This window comes from Copidosoma floridanum, unplaced genomic scaffold (assembly GCF_036245765.1).
Source record: "Copidosoma floridanum isolate Cflo_tuat_1 unplaced genomic scaffold, Cflo_Japanese_pri ptg000007l, whole genome shotgun sequence".
Taxonomy (NCBI): domain Eukaryota; kingdom Metazoa; phylum Arthropoda; class Insecta; order Hymenoptera; family Encyrtidae; genus Copidosoma; species Copidosoma floridanum.
The window spans coordinates 5,333,713-5,357,951 of NW_028321884.1; the positions used below are offsets into that span (position 1 = coordinate 5,333,713).

At 42.5% G+C, this 24,239-nt stretch overlaps 1 protein-coding gene across 1 annotated transcript in view; it reads right to left on the minus strand.

The window, feature by feature from the left end:
* The window catches only part of cv-c (RhoGTPase activating protein), a 269,141-nt gene that overhangs the window by 212,573 nt on the left and 32,329 nt on the right, over positions 1-24,239 (minus strand). The gene's annotated exons all lie outside the window — the stretch shown is intronic.

Here is a 24,239-nt window from a genome sequence, read left to right on the forward strand (position 1 = left end):
AGTATGGCAACGAAGGCCCTGATTGGCAAAAAAGTACTTACAACTGGTTCCCTCGAAAGAATGCCAAGAAACGCGCCAAGGGGCGGATATGGGACCAGCGATCGCTTGGAATTTTCCATAAAATTTCCAGGCTCACTTGTACTACCTTGTAAGCAACGCGGAGAAAAGTATGCGGAACAGCGGACAATAAAGCCGCACCATCGATGGACGGACCGGTGGTGGGGGGGGAGGAGGAGGAAACGCAAATAAGGCACGAAGAGAGAGATAAACGGGAGCGAAATTCACGCGAGACGCGGGCATAAGCGCGAGCTATAATTTAGTCGCCATCGAGGCAAAAGTGCCAGACTTTGCGTCGTCTCGCGTACCCTGCACATATAACACCCATGCTATCTATCTCGGCTCGAGTCTACAACGCCAAGGGTGCGTGTATATGTATAATGGATATACGCCTCAAACAGGTGGGTAGTGCTGAAACAACGTTTTCGCAAACGAGAAAAGGAGTAGGCCCATGTGTGTATCCCCGCTCGCCAAGTATCGCACGAGAGAACCACCCACCGTATGCGTACATAATATATATGTACATACACGTGCAAGTGCACACCAATGCCTCGAAACATCTCGACGTTCCCCGATACGTTCAGATAAAACCGAGACATCCGCGAAAGCTCCAAATGGGTGGATCCACCACTGAGTACACGCGAGTACCCACCTATACGGTTTATCGCGCTTGTATTGTGAATCTCGCGTTAACAGCTTCTAAATCAAACCAAACCCCCCGTGGTATGTATGTACAGTGTATATACGCAGTGCCAAAGATAACGTAGGTACATCACCGTGCACGTACAGCTCATTCGTGGGTAAACGGAGCTGTGATATAGCCAGGGCTTCTTGAAAAAAAAAAAAAAATGCTCTCTAATGTCTAGTAGACACTGTCGTAAATCAGTGATAAATCCCCGAAGCGACGCGAGTTTTGTTATCTCGGTGTGAGCACGTGGAGTGCGGTGCCGAGGACTCCGTCCTATGTATATAGGTACACTGATCTTCTTCCCACTGTTTGTTGTCGCCTGTATCGGCGCCAGACCAACAGATATATACCCACGGTGGGACTTGTCCGGAAGGTCTAGGTGATTTTTTCTTTCCGCTTCCGAATGTGAATTACATGGGGGAGGGTGTGAAAATATATCGGTAAAGGTATGCATTAGACGCGTATCCGGTGAATATTTATTAATATTTATTATTACAATGAAAAAGCGAGCGTCAGATGGTTGGGTTATTTATTTATGCGGATGCAGGCAATTGAATGATATGGACCGGGACCGATTAATTTGAGGGAAAGAGCCACGTGTGATTTACGACCTGCCGCGCTGACACGAGCGCTTGGCGCGACCCTAATACAACAGAGGGGACTGTTTGGTTGACGTTACTGTTGGTGGCGATGTCTCGATTAACGTGTGAAGAGAGACGGGCCCCATTGTCCACGTCTCGTATAGGGACGATCGTTAAATTAAACGGACCGTTTGTGTGCATTTCGCGTGTAGTATGGTGTTTTTTTTTTTTTTTTTTTTTTTTTTTCAATGGGGTTTCACGTTAACTTGGTACGGTTTTGGTTGTATTTATACATAGTAAGAGCTGTGGTTTTTTTTTTGTTTGAGCACAACAGAGCAAACAACGCAAACCGAGCTTGTTAGCGCTTCTATATTGTATGATGTACATATAGTATATACACACGACGCAGTCTATTATCTACGTGATACGTGTGTGCACAGTCTGGGGGGGGGGGGGTGAGCTCATTGCGCAGGGCTTCCTGGGTGTCGGGAGGGCAAAGTACGCGATCACACGCTCGGAATGGCTTTCGCGCGATGCCATTATGCGTTTTATCACCGAGTGGCGCGAGGATGAGCTTGTGAAAGACTTTAATCATCGGAAATTATATAGATGCGAGTGTATCGTTCTACAGAGACGACAAACGCGTTTAAATTTGTTTTTGCTATTATGGTCTTTGGATGAAAGCTGTTTTAGCAAAAACAGATGTAGGAATCAATTCGAAATAATAGAGAGCCAACAGAGCACTGGTGTGCACGTCAAAAGCGATCAACTCGACGGAGGGAGGAAACAGAGCCGTAGTCGCATATTACAATATAATTAATTGTGTCACGAGTCAAAGACAATCTCGCTGCTGCTTAGCTGCTGTGTGTGTATCCCAAGTGGCTACTACTACTACTATATATTTATGCAATGTACCTATACTCTGGCAAAAGCGAGCGAACGGCCTCAGCCTTCGTATGCTCATGCGTCATTTGGCACGCGACTCTTTACGGGCCGTCGGTCTCTCTCTCTCTCCGCGACCACCGATTCTTGTTCCCGCGGAGGCCTTGATACACACCAGCCACCGTCGAATCAACAGCCTCACGCGACGTTATTATCTCATGACTTTTTTTTTCCTTTTTTTTTTTTTTTTTTTCGCTAATTTGTTTCGCTTTGCGGTTATTTCTTGCGCAATCGTACCGTAATTTGTATAATTTGCTCCAAAATATACTCACTCCAACGAAAGAAGCTCATTGCTTTTCGACTTACGCTAATTGCGATAAAGTTTTTGGTTTACACGTGACGCGTCTCTATAGATTTACTCGTTACGTGCAGCACATTATTCATTTGTGTTGTGCAACTTCATTCCAAAACTCTCTCACTTTCGATACTTTCATACCAAATGTAATAATTTATCGGAGTTTTGCAGGTACCCTCAATTACATACTATTCGTCACTTTTTTTCTGAGCCTTTGGCTCTTTTATTCGTAGCAGGTGTATCACGTGCAATAAACAAGAATCACAACACATTTTTAATCCCCTCTGGTGAAAAGGAGTCCTAAAAAACACCTTCATCGCGTTGAATTTCGAGTTATCATTCCGGCCCGTGGGGATTAAGACGCGCGCGATGATAACAACAATAACAATAAAATCGGCTCTCGAGCCAACGACAAAAACGAGGGAACTCGCTTTTACAAATGATTTTTCCGAGCTGCCGTCTTAATGTATATATCTCTTACCCGCGATATCACATCCTTTCGCCGACGCGTACACAAACATATACGCTCATTGTTCGGTGAATTAGCGCGTACACACGCATGCATTAGGATAAGAGTGATGTTCGCGAATAATGTGCGCGCGATCCGAAGGGTATTACCTATATATGTGTGCCCGATGACATAACGCTACCGCGACAGCAGCCAAGCCGGCTCTTTCTTTCTCCTTTGCACAGTTATTCACGCACACGCGCACGGGCCGGCTTTTGTCGCGGCCGATGACAGCGAGGAATTCGCGTGTGCGTATTTCGCGCGCTCGACTCTTTTTGCATTCCCGAGCGACACGCCACCTCGCGTATATATATATACTCGAGGGGAGTGTGTGTGTATCGTAGGATCAGCGTTTCGGAGACGGACAGTGAGACGCTAATTACCATCCGGATGAGCTCTTGGGCCCGTTCGCCAACAGCTCGCACAGTACATAATATGAAGAATGGAGTATGTGTCGTGTCATTGTATGGCCTGCTGTTGTTGTCCCATTGTCGTGTTCCGTATAGTATGTATGCGTGCGACTTTTTGTTTATTAATAGACGGCAATTAGGAGCGCGGCGTTCGCTAGTTGGGTCATCTTTACGAGCAATCGAAGTAATTGATCCTCCCTTTTTTTTTTTTAGAAATAATTTCCAGATTAAAAATCGGTCCCCACGTCTACGGCAAGCGCGGGTATTGTTTCGTCAAAAAGCGCCGCGCTCTCTCTCGAGTGTGCGTGTATGCGTGTGTAAGCGCTGCAATGACTTTACGCGCATTCCTAGACTTCCTTCGGCTTCGCGAATAAATTGACATAACAGGAATAGCTTTCTCCCTTCCTCTCTCCAAGTCTTTCCGAGCTTTGTCAGGGAATTCCAGGCATAACTTTTGCGCGACGCCTGAGCTGCGTGTGTATATTATGTTGGCGAGTCCAGCTGAAGAGAGAGAGAGAGTATGGTCCAGCGTTACCTTCGCGTTCATAATATAGTATGCCGAAGGCGACACCTCCGTCGAGCTTTTACTCGAGTTATATGTATACGTTAGTGAGAGAGAGACTCGGTTGAGGTCATTAAGAGAACTTGAGTGTGCGATACCACTATATGGCACACAATACGGGCCATTCCGCCTAAACTGGTTACTTTGCCTCATCAGTCTCGAGTAGCTACGTAGATTGTAACTTGTGTGAAAGCGGAAGACTCAGTCGCAGCTCGAGTCATTTCTTCTCTTCTCCCGTGAAGCAAATTTTAAAGGAAATTCGAGGAAAAGTTGGAACGGTGATTAACACGGAAATGGTAAAACTTTGAAGACGAACAATAGTGATAAAAAAATGGGCCAATTGGCTTTTACAAGCCATTGATGTAGGAGAAGCGTACCTTTGTGAGGTAGCTTTTGAAGCAAAGTTTTAAAATTACACACGCGTATTTGGAGCTGCCTGAAAAAAAAAATGGCCCAAATCGTACCTCAGAAAATAACGAGTATCTCTTTTTATACTGCGATAACGAGTTTCGACGGAACGATCCATATATAAATTTGTACCCTCGACGCGTAAAACTCGCCAAGCATCGTGTAACATATATACGCTTACACGCATATACGCAACGTCCAGTCCACCGGGCGGAAATAAAGTGCGAGCTCGCGCTTTTATTGCGATTTACTTAACAGACTCTCGCTCGCGTCACTGGTGTACCTATATATACCTATACAACTATCCCACCATTACCCACTCGAGACTGACCGTACGTACACGCGCAACTCCTGCTATTACGTGTAATCTGGCTTGTAGAGCGAGCGCGAGAGCCCACATTATGTTTTTCGCGGACTTTTTCCAATGTATCCGAGCGCGTTTTCTGCATACTTATGTGTAAGCGCACGTTACCCGCGTACAGCTGTTTTGAGCTCGTTTTTTTTTTTTTTACACGACTACCGGGAGTTGGTCTCATCCGTAACTACTTTGTATGTGGCTTTTGCGCGTGTACGATATACATGGCAAAGTGACGTGGCTGCCGGAAGTGTGAGAACTTGTATAGTATGAGGAATCTGGAAATACGGCAATGGCCCGTAGGTGGTGCCTGAGTAAATTATGAAAATTAGAGATTCGCGTGACGTGACCGTAAATTCACGGGGTTACATTTATAGGCATAACGTTTAATTTGAACAGAAAAAAAATAATCACCTAGTCATCACCTGGTTCATGTAACTATACGTAAATATATGCAATTTTAAGAAATTCAATCGAACCAATGAAACGTATGATACGTCGATCAATGATTTGTTTTTCCTTTCTTCGTGCGCAATCCAATAATCGCCGATAAGGTATTGGTACACCCGATAGTTATCGCACCGGACGATAATACGCACGGAAATGTAAACGCATCAAAATGGAAGGGATCAAAATATACGTGGGTTCTTTCATAACTCTCGCGGTGAAAAAGTCCCCGCACACAAGCGAGAGAGGTCCCTTTTTTTTAATCAGATGCACCAGTCACGTATACCACGGATGCACTTTACGGCGTCGGGCGGCAATGAGATTTTTACTTACAGATGAACCGCCCCCGTACACTTACCACCAAAGAACTGCAGCTGCAGCCTTTTATCCGTGAAGAGATGCAGGGCAATCGGGCGCTTTTACAACTTTACACACAAGTATATATAGTTCCTACTGCGGTTTTTCGGTCATGGGCCCTCATCCGAGAGAACTCGATCCCTCTTTCTCCGAGAGTGTATGCTATTACGTACACGCAGCGCGGATTGATAAACACCGATTCTAGTAGTAAAAGCCCGGTGCCGTAAGACGAGGTGCAATCAGACTTTGAGTATACCGGTGCACGTTCAAAGAGTTTTTTCGGGCTTTGCTCTGCTTCACTTCTAAAATGCGCAACAGGAGAAGTGGTGTGAAAATCCATAGGTTGCGTGTCTATAGTTCGAGCAAAAAAAATACTCATTTAGAAAAAAACAGCAGTTAATGAAGTGTCCGCAAAGCTACCTCAGATGGTGGTTCCCATTCACCAGCCCCGGAGCGACCGATTTACACTCAACTCGAGGTTGGTGTGAATGCCCACACAATGTAAACGGGCGTTCGTCGCGGGGGAATGCCCAGAGTGCCCGGTGCGGCTTAACAAACGTCGAAGCCGCAGCCGTACAAAGTCGCGCACACTTGCAAGTCGGTCGATACAACGAGCCCCTCGAAAGAAAATAACGCATCTGCCGATTCTCCTTTCGTCCGCTCGAGAAAACAATGCGCCACAACAGCCCGTATATGCTTTCCTCGGAGTAAGCTGATGGCCGTATATACTTATACACGCAGCTGCTGGAAATGGGGTGGACGCGTGCACGCCACGCTTCCGATCTGTATTGGGTTTCCATTAGAAGGAGGGGTCGGTTGAGTGAGTTTTTAAGTGATACAAAGCGGACGTGCGGTTCTTTTCTTTTTTTTTTGTGCTTCGTCACCTTTTTTTTTAATAATACACCTCTAGGGGGGGTGCATACATGTAGGGCACGGCGAACCGAGGCAGCAGTGATGAGCGATAATTTTGATTAGGCGAGGCACGAAAGAGGACGTTTATTGGTATTGCTGTGCGCCCGAGTGTATTTTTCTCTCTAATTAATCGTTATAATTGTAAATTGCATCCGCGTCGTTTTTAACTTATCGCGCTGACTCGCATTTTTCGTGCTCATTAGCGCCCGCGAGCCATGAATAGGTATACATGAATATACTCGTGTGTGAAAAATCGATTATGACGTGATTTCACGCTCGCGCGAGATTTCCCTCGGACGTGTGTGCAGTATAAGTATATACATATGTTTGCGCAACGCCACGAGCGTGTCTCTCGGCTGCGAAAGTATAAACATTATATGCTTTTCCGATACGGCCATACCTATGTAATCATGCGCCGTGTGTGCGTTCATGTATGTGTACCGGGACGAGAAAAGTGCGAAAGTAACGTCGCGAGTCTCGTAATGCATCACGTGCACTCGAGAGGACTCCGTAATTATGTGCAACAGCAATTCGGGTGGGCGTCGCTCTTTGTATCCATTGGATTCACTTTTAACAAAACAAAAAATAATAATAATAATAATCAACAAATCTAGGAAGAAGGAATCGATGGACTGTGTAGTGCAGGTACGTCAGTCGATTTCGCGCGTGTATCCATCAATCACTATCGAGTAAAGATTGTCACCACGTTACACTATTTGTAGAGCTCCATTTCAAAGCCAATGGATACACATACTCTTTCCGACTTTTTTTAAACGCGAGCCTCTGTTCCTATGTGTATATACGTGTTTGGACTAGAAAGACATACATATATATATATGCACTTGGGGTGGAAAAACAGAAGAAAAGAAAAAACTACAAGAGATCCTTGCTCTCGCAAAGTCGTAACAGCAGCAGCAACAAAACGAAAATACCCACTCGAGTAGCAGTTGGTTTTTTTTCTTACTTTTACCCTACCAAGCACTCACTCGCAACAACAAACGGCAGTGGCAACAATTTGCAATGCTGATGCAATGTAAATTCACGGGGTAAGCTGACTTTGCAAGTCTTTGTCGTCCGAAAGCTCGTAATCGTCCTCTTCCCTGGCTCCTGCGTGCACCAGCGGATTCTCCCTCAACCGTTTTCGCGTTCTCCACGAGACTCCTCTCGAATTTGAGTTACGCGGGCGACTCCCTTTTTTTTTTTTTCTTCTCCATCATTTTCTTTGTTGCTTCGCAGAAGTGCAATTATTATCGTTCATCACGCGAGGGAAAACCATTTCGTACGCTTACACTCACCCGATGAGAGCAACGACGCGAGGGAACATCGCGTGTACCCTATCGGTAAGCGATAAAGCTCCGATGACGACATTGTATGTATATACGGGTACTCGCGTGCAGCCCTCCATGTCTCCGCTAAATGGAATTAAACGACCAAATGGAATTAATGGCATCGCTCGCTCCGGACGCCCCACCCTGTTATAATATTTATGAAAAAAAAAAAAAAGAGAACTATTTTACACATTTGTAAATAGTGAAGAATTTGTTTGCATCGGTATCCAATTGGACGGAAATATTTGTTTCCAACAAAAAAAAAAAAAAAAAAAAAAAAAAAGGGTGAGACGATACCCTCGAATGTCATAATTTTTACTTTCCATACACCAACTTCCCAACAAAAGGGACCCACCTCGAAAAGGGATCCTCGGCAGCCACATACAGGCATACCCATGCATTATTATCATCCGCGTTGCGGGTGACAAAAGAAGAAAAAGAAGAAGAGGAAGAATAAAGGAGCCAACGGGACGTCGAGGTGGTGGCGTTGGCGAGCAAAAGCCATTCGACACACCCAGCCGGATGTGCTAGGCACGCGCCCGAGCTGTGAACTCTCTCTACATCAATATACCTATACATACTGTGCGTGCTCCGTTCGGCGCAGACCCTTTTTTGCTTGCGGCCACCCACACGCTCACTCCTTGCTAAGTATAGTCTTGGTTTCCATTCGCACGTGTTCTTCTTTGTATACGTATTATCTCGTACTCATGAGCACTTTGTATCCAGATAAAGGGTGAAAAAAAAAAAAAAAATTAATGACATTGCCAAAAAATGTACCGACGCATGCGATCCCTTGCATGATTCGTAATTAAGAGGGAAAACGGATCCTTGGGGGAGAAAGCGCATATATAATTATATGTACACGTGTGCACATGATATTTGTACACGCCCATGTGGGGAGGAAGCTTATATATATATTTAAGTTTGATAGATTACACCGATATACACCAGATATATAATATAGTTATATTATCATCCATGTGGTACTTGAACAGCTGTTTGTTAGATTTAAAATTCCTCGAAGGGCGAGGAAAACCGTACAATGGGAGCTCAAATTGTACAGTGTGGCGTGATTAACCGATGAGAGGATAAAACAGCTGGATTTTCCAGCTCTGGGTGGGACAGCTTGCCCCGTGTGGGGCGTCTTTCAACAGTCCAGGTGAATAGATTGAGTTATATTTCACCGCTCGCATCTTAGGTTACCCACGTTTTGTTGCAGGAAATATATACATATGGGACCAAGGTATCGTTACGCTGAGGAGGGCGCGCATCGAAGATGATACAATAAATCGGTATGGGACTCGATGAAATTTTCACCATCTGCCCATCGAAACAACACGACCGAGTGCCAATAGATTCACGTGGGATATGAAAATTGCGTGCTGAACATTCAAGAGACACGTACATCTTTTACCGAAGCAAAAACGCGTCGAAGCGTCGATCGCGCCAAAGTGTCCGTAAAAGCCAATCCCGCATCAACGCTGTGCTCCCCTTCCCTTGTGCAAACGGGATCAGCGTCCGCCCGTCCGTCAAACTTATAGCTCCCGATTGAAAACGCCTATAGTTTGCACAAGCGCTCGTGTACTTAACCATACCTAATAAGATTGGCCTCGAGCGCAGTCCGTGCGGTAATGCACCAGCCGGCTACGGAAAATATCCCCCTGTAGTTGTACCGGTCGACACACATGTTGACTTTGATCCAAGGATCGCCCCCCCGATTGATTTTAAAAACCACGCACGCACTCCACCAATATTGGGTACACACATATTTATGTAAGAAAGCGTATTATGCAAGTACACATTGTATGGGTTACGATATAATGGCTAATTGCTTATACGTGGCGCAGAAAATAGTCGCTCGTGTTTGCCATCGAAACGAGAGCTGTACGGCACACAGGCATTCGGTCGTTGGTACAATACCTATACCACGACGACCACGACTAAGTACAATACTGACGTGGTCAAGGCCGTATGGCGGAAAAAGCACACAACACACGTATGTATGTATGTGTATACCCTACTAAGCATGATACACATTACACCAGCTGTATACGTAAGAATAAGCTCGAACGAAAGATATACGTGGATAGCCTAACGCATGAATCACGTTTCGCGATTATCGTTTTCATTCGAGCGAAAAAGCTTAGTCGCGCGTATATATATGCACCGAATTGCATTTCGTTGCGGGTATACTTGCGTGTAGTTGTGGCGAGTGGAGGCCAATGCTGCTGGTCGTTGGTTAGCTACTTTAGCTGTTAACGAGCCGAGCGTGCTTTTAAGTAATATATCCATAAGGTGGACGGACGTGGATGCATGCAGGTGTTATGCGAAGAATGACATTCAAGAGTGGATTATAGTGAAACATCGTAACTTCGAAGCTCTCGGTTGGCAATGGAATTTTTAAATTTGGTGTAACTATAAAAAATTACAACCTTACCAGCTTCGCGCTTTACGCTCAAGTATGTCAAGGTATAGACGTTTTTAGCGTAATGTGAAAAATGATCATTTTCATAGCAGTAGTGTTCATCATTTTGAAAACAATCAACTAGTTTACAAGATAATATGTCGAATCGAAGATGATACGTTGACCAACGTTACTCTATACGGTGAGTTTTGCCTGAAAAATTACAGTAATTCCAGTTTAGTGAGGATATTTTTTTTTTTTTTTTTCACGTTCTTGATTTTGTAAATCCTCTGATAATCAGAGATACAAGCGATTATCAACGAAAAATTTAATCCTCAATGTGTCGAATCCGAACTTTAATTAATGGTTTTAGTTGTTGAGTTGAAACTCAAACTTGTATTGACAATCCCCCTGAAAAATCTCTAGTATTGTGCTCCAAAAGAAACTAAATCTGTGAATCATCCAAAGTTTCTTAAATTGATCCTTTCTCTTTGATGCAAACACGTGTTTCTGGAAAAAGTTGTGTTAATTTTTAGGTGGTACATTCAGAGAAGAAGTAAAATAAACCTCACATTTGTCTAAAATTATCACGTAGGATAATGGCACAAAATAATACGTACTCCGTGCATGAGCGAGCAAACAAAAGACAAATAATTTTTAAAAAATCACGCACGTCATTTTATAAGAAAAACTGGAAAATGAGATTTTTTCCACGTAACAACAGTGACTCGTAGCAATCATATATACATTCGTAGAATATGAATTACTGACGATTCCATGGAGAAAGGAAACCGTGCGAGATCATAGTTACTCTTTGTATCACTCACGCACACCAATGAGTACCAGACATAAAAAATGATACTCCTCCAGCCTTCCGAGGATGACACCCTCTCGGGTACTACGCGTGACGGTATCTACATTGTCTCTACGTGCACGAGTTCTGCATCTTAAAACGCGTCTCCTTTGAAACAAATCGACACCCAAATGTTTCCACGACAATAACCCCTCCGTATAAGAACTGTGTCCTAAATAAAGCAACAATGCAAGTACACAGCAAGTATATCGTACATGGTGTAAGTATAGGTAATTTTCCCAAAGAGAAGCGCCAAGGATATCTCCGTAGACGTAAGAAAGGAAAAAAACGTCAAAGCGCCAGTCAACAAAAGGACGTACGCAAAGAGCAGAAGCCGGGAGATGTATATTTATGCACACGTGGACCGGCATTAGGTTAACGAGCGTCCATATACCTCTCCATCCCCATCGCCGTATATGGGACGATATGGTACGTACACAATGAATTAAATCAGCTGACGTGTGTGTGTGTGTGGTATATGTACACCGCACGCATATTAACATTGTCCGTGACGCGGGCGTTGTCCCTTTCTGTTATCCCTTTTACTCGCTCGCCCTCCCGCATCCACGTATATACATACACGATAAGATCTCCCTTGCGGATGCAAACCGAGAGAATATATAGCTTAGAGGAGAAGAAGAAGAAGAGAGTGGAAGAATGCCACGGAATACGGAATGACATCCGGCTGAGCCTGTCGCGTTGTCTTCTTCGTCGACGTACGGTCGTCTCGTATACCCGTATGTATACCCTTTGCGGGGCAGCATACGTACAAGGTACTCCCTCAGACACAAGCCGCGCATACGCATCAGAGAAGTGCATCAGGCAAAAGAAAGAGCACGAGGATGGTGGTGGGCACGAGAGGTTGAAATGTAAGGCATTGTGTTTGTAGGGGAGCGCTGGGGCATATAGGGTTTCCCTCGTGTATATACGTATGCAAGCGAGGGGGGGGGGAGGCTGGGCATTTCGCGCACGAAGGCAAGAGTGAATGAATATGCGTAATGAGGGTGGCGTGGAAGACGAATGGAATTTGATTTTAATTTGATCCCGAGTTGTAGCTTGATAAAGTGCTTCTGGCGTGTGTGTACCCCATGGGGGGGGGGGTGACTTTGACTTGGGAGCTCATCGTGTAATGTTTATTCATCATCCACGTTCGTTTGAATCGCCTTGTTACGGGCGTGTATATGTGTATAAGCGTTCGATTATCTGTGTACACACAAGCGCGGAGCGACTGATTGACTCTATGAGAGCCATAGAGTTTTGCGTGTGGACGGTGATGGTATTTTGTTATGTGGTTGGCGCCAACGATGTACGACTTTTCTTTGACTACCTGCTGAAATAACCACGTGACAACGGATGAAACTTTGAAGATTATAGGAGCTCTTTCCAGCAATATATCTACCCCCGGAGGATTTTACTTTCTTTTTTTTTTTTTTTTTTTTTTTTGCGGAGCTTTGAAATGAAGTCTTATCCTGTCTAAGTTGGCAGGCTGGTAATTGAGGTATGGATGCTTTGCTTCTTTCCCTTTCACGCCTTTTCGCTTCGGGAACTGCCCCATCACGCTCGTCAGCTGCGAATCATTATGCCGTTGCCGTACCTCGACGCGAAAAAAAAAATAACCGTAATCCTAACGTGTGCGCACTCTGGAAGCAGATTAGAGCTCGCGAGTATGAAATGAGAAAATTTTGCCTTCAGGGGCAGTTGAAACTCACGGATGAAAAAAAAGAAAAAAAAAAAAACATCATACATGTGTAGGCCTATAATGTGTACACACGAGGAGGCGCCTGCTCCGTGTTTGCTCGCTCTTGGTTCCGTTCTGATAATCATCTGACCACGCATGTGCACATATGATGTCTCATATATGCAATGACCCCGAGGGTGTTTCTGCTCTTAATTTCTTCTTTTCACACACCGGCATTACACGTCGCGTGCACTTGAGAGACACGCACGTGCGCACATGTATGAGGTATTTAGTCGAATGAAATTTGGGATGTTGGGTTTTCACATCTTTATTTGCCGAACGAGTAGCTGATGGAATATTAAACTAGAAAATTGTGCTGGATGGTAAAATTGAAAATAGAGCTGTTACATTCCAAGTATTTTAATGTTGTTTTCATTGACTTTTTTCTATTTTCTGTGCTGAATATGGCTAATAACGTAACAACTGAAGTTAAGTGAATTATGGTACATAACAAAAGTTTTAATTGAGACTGATGATTTAAACGGCAATGCTGTTTAACTTTTTATGACGTATCTTTGATTTTTAATATTATAGGTATATTTTTAAAAAAATCGTGTAGCATTACTATTAGGATAACTAATTTAAAACAATCTTACATGTTTCCATTAGGCATTACATCTCCGATAACATAACGAGTATTAGCCACAATAGAAATTTTACTAAAGTCGTTCGGTGTCATCATCCGAGGTGTGTACATTTATAAAAAAAACCATCAATATGTAATTTTTAAATTATTTTAACGAAAACGTAAAAAAAAAAAACATTTTCAATTTCAATATCCCACCATATTTATCCAAACTAAGTGAAATAGTTGTAGTCGGTAATGCGTGTATATACTGTGTAGTCACCGAGTGAATAGTTTTCAAAGTTTTCGAATGAAATAATATCTGTTTCTCACACATTAAGAAGAAAAAGAACGAACAAGTAGACACCGAAGCTCGACTGAACAAGACCTTTGCGTTATTTCCCAATCTTGGACATTGAAGAAAATACAAAAAAAAGGTAGGAAAAACAAAATTCGATCCCTGCCCTCATCTCGTTTCTCGTTGCTTAGCTCCTGCCAGCTCGAAGACGAAACAAGGAGAGAAAGGGAGAAGGGATCCTTTAGATCGTCTCAGATCGCTCCCACAGAAGCTTAGTACATATCACTGCTCGAGCCCCTGAGAGGATTAGGCATAGAAGGAGAGCCAACCACATCGTATCCCAAAAAAAATCCTCGTCTTCACAAGTCGATGAAGCGCAAATATTATCCTCTCGGGGTTGATATGCCGTATACTCCAGCAGCCCGTCTTAATTGCTCGCGAGCGCGACTTCATCTCCCTTTTGCTGCACACGTGTACATGGAAGGGTGGGGGGGGAGGTAAATTTTCGATTGCCCTCCGGCAGATCGACGACCAGGACGATGGACGTCATAAATTATTCCCAAGGAACAATTAATATTCAGCTTAAGAGCTCCGAAGCATATACGTACGAGCTTATCCGAGCGTTTAGGGCTTGAGGGCGTTTCTCACGAGGTATATGAGTTGCGATGGCACGGGGAGCGATTAGCGCTGCTCTTTTTTCTCTTTCCTGTCCCAACTAATCAGATTATAACTACCGCGGCGATCAAGAAAATGATAGTTTGACCGGGGGTTTTCTTCTATTTATTTTTCAAGGGATTTCCAAGTACATTGACAAACCTTTCATCCCATGTCCAATACCCTTATGTTATATCAAGCAGTGAATACAAAATTTAGAGGCAATTTAGGTATAATAATTGAAAAAAAAAAAAAAAAATTCTGGCAGCCGTTTGGAGCATAAACAAACTTACCATCTTTAAATAATGAGACAATATAACCAGACGTTGAAAGTAGAGAAAATACGTTGAAAATTCTCCTGAATTCTAATAATTTATTGTATTTTATTCTTATTAAAATAAAAATGTATTTTTGAGAAAGGAAAAATTGTTATGTATATTTCAAGGAGTTTTTACCAATGGCACATAGTTTGTGATGAAATACATATCATTATAGAGGTATAAGTAGACCAAAATTCGATAAACGTATTTCCAATGATGATCCACTAGATTGAAACTTTAAAAGCCACTTTATAATATTTATTTTTTAAAAGACGCCTCTTGTGCTGACCCAACGACGTGTATGTACTTTACTCGTTTTTCATGTATATAATATGTACGTACACAGCGATAAATCGGAGATTCGTATCTCGGGTACGAGGCAAAAAGAGCCCCAGATCAGAAATCGCAACCTGCAGCTGCAAAATCCCCCTCACCTCGAGAGGTCGCGGCTTTATAACGGATCACAAGTGGACGTCAGTGGTAATTGACGTAAGAGTAGTTGAGGTTTTTTTTTCTCGATAAATTTTCGCAAGGTGCCTCGGAGAAATATCCAAATATAATCGTAGACGGATGAAAAAAAATCCAATTTTGTTTTTTCAGCAAACCAAGGATGATTCCGTTATAGTACCGCAAAACGAGTGCTCTCACATGGCGTTAAGATCAACAATAATTGTTTTCCGGAATACCAGCGAGACCATATACCCCGAACCCCCGAAAAATAACAGGCTCGAAAATTTGAAAAGCAAATTTATTTTATCCACGCGCTCAATCGACGGCCGTAATTCACGTATATACATCTCCGCAGCGCAGCAGTCGACCCATCGATTACATTCGCACGGGCGTACACACATGCGACACCGGTATCGGCGGGGATCGCGAGCGAAATACTACGCAGGGCATCCAGGAAGGGAGCCGATGATTATAAAAAGCGAGCCGCTCAACGGAGCACTTGATTTTTTTTTTTTTTTTTTTTTCCACGCGCAAAGTCGAGCAAGCAGATAGCGATCTCTTGGTTGCGGGGGATTTTTCATCGCCGTTGCACGCGTCGACGGGTATCGAGAGGAGGCATTTTTGGCCGCCGATTTATCATCCTCGCGTTCGGTGTTTCGTTATGACGATCGTATCGAGTGCATGTAAGGTCTTTTGTATGCAATGGCTGCTCTGATTGACTAGAGCTCGTTAATCTTGATGCGCCTTTGCAGGCATTATTTGCACGATTCAGATTTCGAATGGGTGTCTTTTGTAAGAAAAATTGTGATTTCCGACTAAACACGATAAGTTGAAAGTCTTTGGTTAAGAACTTTAGAAAAAGTTTTGTGAAGTCATCAACTAAAAATGTCTTGATCAGCGCATCACTTGTAATTTTTACTTTTCTTCGGGAAGACACTCACCTTAGTGAAATATCATACTTGGTAAGTTTTATTTTTACAATAACACTATGGTTTTTTGAAAATTCTATCTTCTGTTAATAGACAAAATCTTTCGATTCTCAATTTGTTACGGAACAAAAAATGTCCCAAAATCACTCTTTATACCATCCACGATACATACGAACCTGAAAGTGGTAGCAAAATAGTTTTACTCCTCGAGATGCAAAAGACGTTCAAGCTCGTACGAACGTATGAAAAAAAAAAAAAAAAAAAAAAGAGACAGCACTTGCTCCGTCCATTTATCTCCAACCTATCCCAATTTCGTTACACCCGTGGCGAAGAGCCAAACCTGCTATACACACGTTTGCATCCTGAAGTACAACGACGTGCATATGGGCGCGGTGCTCTATATATTTATGCATACATGAACGAGAAATAAACAAAACTCGAATCGGCAGCTCGACCTTCATAACTCAAAGCGGCGCCGCTGACTTTGACAGATGACTAATAGAAATTCCTACCTGCAGCTTCTCCTCCTTGGCGTACGGCTCCCTGTTTTCTTCAACCACGTGGGGGTTGACGCGATTTTTTTTTTTTTTTTTTTTTTTTCTTTTCATTTGGCGCCCGGTTGAATGATGAATAAGACAATTAGCGCCGTTTAATGGTAAAAATTGCAAAAAACAAAGAAAAACTCATCTCGATTGGAATTTCAATGCGCGAGTGGGAAATTATTAATTCCCGCACCGAGGGGGTGTGTTCTCGTCAATTTACGGTTTCAATTTGCCGCGAGCAGGCCGGCCTTGCGCGTCTTCTTTATTTACCCTTCCCGAAATACTCGCTCGCGTTTGAGTTACGCGCTTCCATCGATTCGAGTCGCAAATCGAGAGTAGCTTTTAATGAATATAAATGAAATTTCCAGCTCACCAAGAATCACGTCATTGGCTCGATCGGTATATTTTTTTTTTTTTTTTTTTTTTTTTTTTTTGCCAATAACTCATGTACTATTATAGAACATAGAGCTAGACCTCGGATGCAGTTGTCATTACTTTTTGTCGGCACATGCTGTACTGACACTCGCATAATTACTTTTCCGGGGACCCTTGGGAACGTCAACATCAACAGCAGCAAAGAGACAGATGCAGTTTGTCGGAAGCGCCCGAAAACCTTGGCCCAGCTCCATTGCACGCGAAGAAAACTTACACAAACTCTCTCTCTCTCTCTCTTGCTCTTCCTTCTTTTCTTTTCGCCTCGCTTTTGTCGTTATCCTCGTCTTTTCTCTGCTGCTGACGCGCTGGTTGTACTTTAAACTGCGGCGATTGTGAAGTGAAGATGTTTTGGATTTTGCACGAGCTTTTGTTTACGAAGCGATGCAGCAGTTATACTTTCAATCTTTGACATTATTATTATATTTTTTTTCTCACGTACATTTTACTTTATGCTTTTTAATCTCAGCTCCGTTTATTCCCCATATCACTAAACTAACCACACCAGCCATGGTATGTGATGGGAAAGTAATAATTTTGTTGATTCCACAAGAGAAATTTGTATTACAGTTCCGCGCCATCCATCACCTTAGAGACACGCGCATAATCACGCAAACCCGTAATTTAAAAAGAGCCAGCGTTCGAGATGGTCAGACCACACATCGAGGGCCAACTGTACCCAAATAAATATCAGACAGCCAAAGAAAGAGAGAGGGAGAAAAAAAAGCCGCCAATCAGTTTAGAAAAATCTCACGTGTCCCGTACATTAGGCGTGTAAATTATATCGTGGGAGCGGACGGGAAAGAAGAAAAAAAGCGAGCGGGAGCACGTCTGGAGTTGGGACAATATTTTGCGGGGGGAGGAAGATCGAGCGGTCGACGATGACCCACAGAGAACCAAACAGCGAAAAAGATACGCGCGATCTCTATCTTGCGTTCTCGAGCAAACTTTTGCTCTCTATTGCGATTCGTTTGCTCTCCTCCGGTTGGTTCGTTGTATATACTATCGCGTTATCACATCCGTGCAGCTGCGAATGATCGCACGGGGAGGGGCTTGGGACTCTTTCCGTTCGATCGGAGATAATTTATTGTTTGTATTTGTAGCCGATACACGCCGACTGACGCGTTTTAGAGAGAGACATGCGTTTCGTGCGATCGTGCGCGTGCAATTGTTGCGCAAAGAGGGGGGAATTCGAGGAATGAGACCAGATGGATGCACTCGCCGCAGTTAATTCTGATGTCTAAGCAAAAGAGGAAACTGTCATATAAATAAACCATGCGCGTGCAGGACGGAGCCGAGAGATAGGGGGAAGGTCGATCACCCCGTGTGTATACACACTCGTCTCTGACAATGCGGGAGTGAAGTAGTCGGTGGCCATTTTTCAATTTGCACTTTCAAGGGAGCAGGGACATAGTACAGAGGATAGATAAAAATTAGGGAGGCCAATTCCAATTTATTTCGTACAAGACAATGTTATCCTCACCATCAAGGACAACGTAAGCATCGTCGACGTTGGGGCCATTTTTTTGGCAATTGGGTGCCCAATGCCATTTTTCCTACCAAGGGCGCAGTAAACGTCCAAATATGATGAAAAAACGCTCCAAGATGTAGAAACGTGTAATTTGGAACTTTGTCACCGAAGCGGACGAATAAAAACAAAAAAATGGCCAAAACAGTAGCTGTTGTCCAACCCCAATTTTCAACAATCATCGCACCTATACGCATCGACAAAGAGACTCATATTGTGTACACAAATAAGCCCTATTCAACTCACCCACTACCGTTATTCCTTGCATGGTGATGGGAAAAAAAAGGGCAACCCGGCTAATGAGTGTGTATAATGTAAAAGGCTCGAGTCATAAGCCACACGTCGGAGTCGGTGTACCCGTGTACTTATAAATACGTATCGGGAGTACGCTGTATGGCTCTCTAAGCACCTCGATCGAGCTGGCAGCCAAGGAAGGCGGGGAAAAAGAAAAACCCGACAGCCGTCATTCATCCGGATCGAAAAGAGCACCTCCGACAGGGAGCCAGTCATACTCTCTGCAACAGCTGAACCTACAGTATATATAGGCTTGGGCTGCATTTGTACGTGTAACGTATATATACGGACGGGTGAGTGAGAAAATTCCAGGTCGTCCATGATGCTATACCTGTACGTGTGTGTGCCTATGGAGCGGTAGCTGGTGCCTTGCAGGCGCGGGGTGTACACGGGGAAGTTGCGGCAGGAGCAGCGGCCAAGTCAGTGGAACGACCGTAGACGGTATGCGGTCTTACTTGAATTCAAATGTGTGGAGCTCGTGTACGTGTACACATACGCGGTGGGCTGATGTGCGCGTGTGCTCGCACGGGAAGAGGAGAAATGGGGACTGGTATTGTTATCTAAGCTGCCATGTAGAGTCGAGGTGCACTTACTTTTTTTTACTCCCCCTTTACTTCTATTACTCGAGTACTTGCTATTCTGACGATTTCTTTTTTTTTTTTTTTTTTTTTTTTTTTTTTTTTTTTCTCACCATCATCGCGGGGGTTTTATCATTAATGAGTTTCGAGAGTACCACCTCTCTCGGTGTTACGAAACGATATGAGAGCGGCCTATCGAATGTGTGTTATTAGTTTCGGGTAAACTACAGTTTTGCTTTTAAATTGTATTTCTCTAAAAGACCAGATGTCATTTTGATAATTAATACGTGGATTGTAATTGTTTCCTCATTGATAAATGAATCGGTGAACGAGTAAAGTCACGTGGTACTGTGCATTTAAATTTTCAAAGGATGTATGGAACAAACGTGACTCGCAGCGACATCTCAATTACTCCTCAGCTTCGTTGTTCTGGGGTGAGAGAAAAGTTTTGAGAAGAATAATAGGAAAAAAATATACAAGAGCCATTTGATCACTTTTTCTGCACAATTTTGACGGAAAGCTTACTATCAAACTTACCATCATTGGATGCTTAATTGACAAGATCAGACATGATTATTACTAGTTAAAAATAATATGTCAAGAATTCTCTTGAGTTCTAATAATCTATCGCTTATAGAACGCCAGATTTGAATTTTTAATAAAATGGAAATTTATTTGTAAAAAAAAAAAAAAAAATGTTAATATACCATTTAAGGTATTTTTACTAATGGCACATAGTTTGTGATAAAATACACATCGTTAGAGGTATATAGACCAAAATTCGATAAACGTATTTCCAATGATGGTGCAACCTTTTCACGAGAAATCTAAAGATAAGGAAGCATTTATTGAAATATGTGTAGCGTAAACGATGAGCTACGACGTGGCCTATCAAGACAAAACAGTCCATCATGAGACAATGGCAGCAACACCAGTAACATTAAAAAAGTGTTTTCAATTCCGTTGTAACCGAATCTTATTGGCCACTGCTGCGAATAGAGACACACGTCCACTTAACGTCTGTTCATTATAAAAGCCCAAGTCGAGTCGTTGGGTGTGTCCATTGTTTCACGAATTTGTGAAAAAGCAACACCTCGACATCGTATCAGTGCCGACATGTTTTTTCGTTGGAGCATTCCAGTGTTCATCCTAACACTTTTGTGGCCCACAAATGAAGGTAAGAGTACTACTTTCACTTATTTCACTAACTAAATTGCAAATTTTGTCACGAGAGGCCAAAAAAAGAATGTCAATCTTTATAAAAGCTATAAAAGCTGTATGTACGTGAGATACTTTTAGTGCGTTAGATAGCTTATGCGTATCAGTTACATTGGACTTGAGTTGCTAAGCAAGTCCTTTGCACCCTCAAGCAAAATGTAATAAACGGTGAAAAGATTAAAATAATCAGATGCCAAAAATTCAGATTACCGTCTAGATAACTATTCTTCAAATCATTAATTATTTTTACAGTTTTTGGATTGAAATGTTATCAATTTCTAAGTTGTGGCAGCAAGATTCAGTACAAGAACGCTTTAGATGAATCGTTACTTGTAGAGTGTAATGTTGAAAACTATAAAAATTTTAACAAGACATTCGATCTTCGTCTTAGTTCCAATTTTTCAAATAAGTCGCCGTGGATTTGTAGAACTTCAGAGGGGTGTGAGTAAAGAATATTCATCTACTATTATACGTTATTTACCTTACAGCCGTGAATAAACACATTTTTAAAACTTATTTCAGATCTTAACGACAATGATAATAATGCATATTATGTAATAGGTCTATGTGTACCTGGAGTAGAGTGTAAGAAAGTCTTCAAGGAAGTCGAATCATTCATAGTAACCTCCGAACATTGCTGCGACACCGATGCTTGCAACTCATCGTTCAAAATAATCCCTGGGCTATTTATTCTTAGCGTTTGTTTGATATTTATTGCATTTTGGAAATGAAAATTTTACTTAAAAGTACATACTTGTAAATAAATGATTATTAAAGCAATAAAAATTATACAATCTTATCTGTGTTTTAGTTAACTATTGGGGATCGTGGGACTTACTATCACGCAATATTAAAACGTTGAATTAACTTTCATTTGATATTCTTCTGTTTATCCATAAGATCTGAATAACGGCGACATTGAGCTTAGGCTAGTCCAATAATATCTTTCTACTGAGTGTACGTATCATCTATGTCTGTATAAAACGCAATAAGCTAATGCACGTGTACTCGCATGAAGAGGAGAAATAGGAACTGCATAACTAATAATATATGTTATTATGGGGGCCAGGTAGGATCCCATGACCTATTAAATGGTCCCACCAAAGTTCTTTTAATATATTTAGTCCTGCTGAAACACAATTTCCAATTTATTGATCACATTATTCATCACAGTCAGATAATTTGCCTCTTGTACAAAAAATGAGTAGTTCTGAATAGAATGTGTAAATATTTTAATAATTCTGAATTGTTGGGAAAAAAAAGGAAAAATTCATAGCAATTAAACTATGTGCGTTTAAATTTCTAAAGGATGTATACAATAAACGCGACTCGCAAGGACGTCTCGATTACTCCGCGTGGAAAGATCGAAAAGCCGCGTGGTTAAGCCAGATCGCGATTTTTCGAGTCCTCGCGTTAAAAGCTACTCCGCACGTCGGCTCGTGTGACACTAATCAGCTTCATCGTCCTGGAGTGAGAGAGAAGCTTTTATAGAAGAAGAAGAAAAAGAGGAAAAAAATACACAAGAGCCATATAAAACACCTTTTCCCTTCGTGGCGTATATGTATGCCTACCTACCGATCACGTTGTCTTACTTTGCCATACAGCGTACTCCCGATACGTATTTATAAGTACACGGGTACACCGACTCCGACGTGTGGCTTATGACTCGAGCCTTTTACATTATACACACTCATTAGCCGGGTTGCCCTTTTTTTTCCCATCACCATGCAAGGAATAACGGTAGTGGGTGAGTTGAATAGGGCTTATTTGTGTACACAATATGAGTCTCTTTGTCGATGCGTATAGGTGCTATGATTGTTGAAAATTGGGGTTGGACAACAGCTACTGTTTTGGCCATTTTTTGTTTTTATTTGTCCGCTTCTTTCCGTTCTTTTAATGTAGACGTTTACTGCGCCCTTGGTAGGAAAAATGGCGTTGGGCACCCAATTGCCAAAAAAATGGCCCCAACGGGCTTTTTTTCCAAACTCTCGATGAATGCACGAGTGTGCTCTATTTTCCCCAAATAAATCTTCAACATTGTTTTTCATATCAACATGTTAAAAATCCCCAACAAACGCAAAAAACTTGAAGGGCTTGTAAGTTGTCTGACATAAATATTATTAAGCGATATTTATTTTTTGAGAAACAAATTGATTTTGTGTGTACGTGTATGTATATATGTATGGATACATAATATCAGGGGTTATTGCGTTTTTAAATAGCTTTGCAATATATATTTTTTTTTTTTTGCTAGACATGGAATTCGAATAATTTAACACAAACTTTATTTTGTGAACAACGTATGGTGTATTTTTTTCTTGGATGCACATCATTATCATAATTAGGAAATTAATACGGAGGGTTTGCAATTAATACGAAAATAAAATGACCATGGAGTAGTAAAAAAAAAAAAAAACAAGGAAACGCGTGATCTCGATACGTGCACAATACAAGGCTCGCGAGTATAAGGAAAAGTACATCCGTCCGCATATTGTTCGCGAACTTTTATCCCGCGTTTACTTATTTACTTTCGTCTAAAAGACACGCTGCGGGATAGGTTGCCCAACCGAGAATACCCTTTGATTTTTAAGCGTATCAAAAATCTCGCAATCAATTTCGCACGGGATTTTCCGGAAGAGGGCCATTGTTCCCATCCGAACAATGGCCCCCTTTTCCCTCCTCAACCCCTGAAACAATGGATCACGCGTATAATTGGCGCAGCAGCCGAAAAATCTCAAACACATTCACGACCACGATGATGATGATCCTAACTGTTGTGACTGCATTTATATACCCACCAGAAGAGGAGGAAGAGAGCACCAGCCATGTGGCACATGCCACAAAATTGCCAATAGAGCTTCAATGCTACAAGTATTAAGTTAGTCGTGGAAAGAGAGGACCTACACATGTATACATGCAGCAGCCTCGCAGGATTTCACTTAACCAAAAGCCGCGACAGAATATATTGCTTGCTTGCCTGCATCACGGGCACACATGTATATATATACGTATATTATATGTATAATAATAGCCGTGCAAAAGGGGGACCTCACTTTGCGGCTATAACAGTTTATCCAGCCGCACTACCGCATCGTTATATGTATATATACATACGCGTATACCATACCGTTACAAGCTAATTGTGCGGAGAGGAGAACTGCTGCTGCTCCTCCTTATCGGGGCCCCCAATCGAGCGACTCGCGTGACCCCCACTCGCGTGCGGCGCTACATACATACATGTACGTACACACTTACGACAGGAGCCTAGAGAATAATATCACACTTCATGAATCATTTCTGTTCCTTTGCACACTCACCACCCTGTGCTTTTCTCTTATGTACTCGCGCCCGCGGGACGATACCGCGGCGAGGAATAAACGATTCGCCGAGTGGTAATGAAAAATTACGTGCACCGGCCCCCTCCTCCCTGTTTGCGCCTCATATCTTTCCTTTTTTCTTTTTTCGCTGGTTGCGGTCTCTTGGAGGTAATTTACGGCCGATTAGCAGCTAAAGAGCCGTTTTTTCGCGTTTCAACTATATATATGATTGTCATTTTTTTGCAAGTCGGAATTCCAACCAGAGTTTT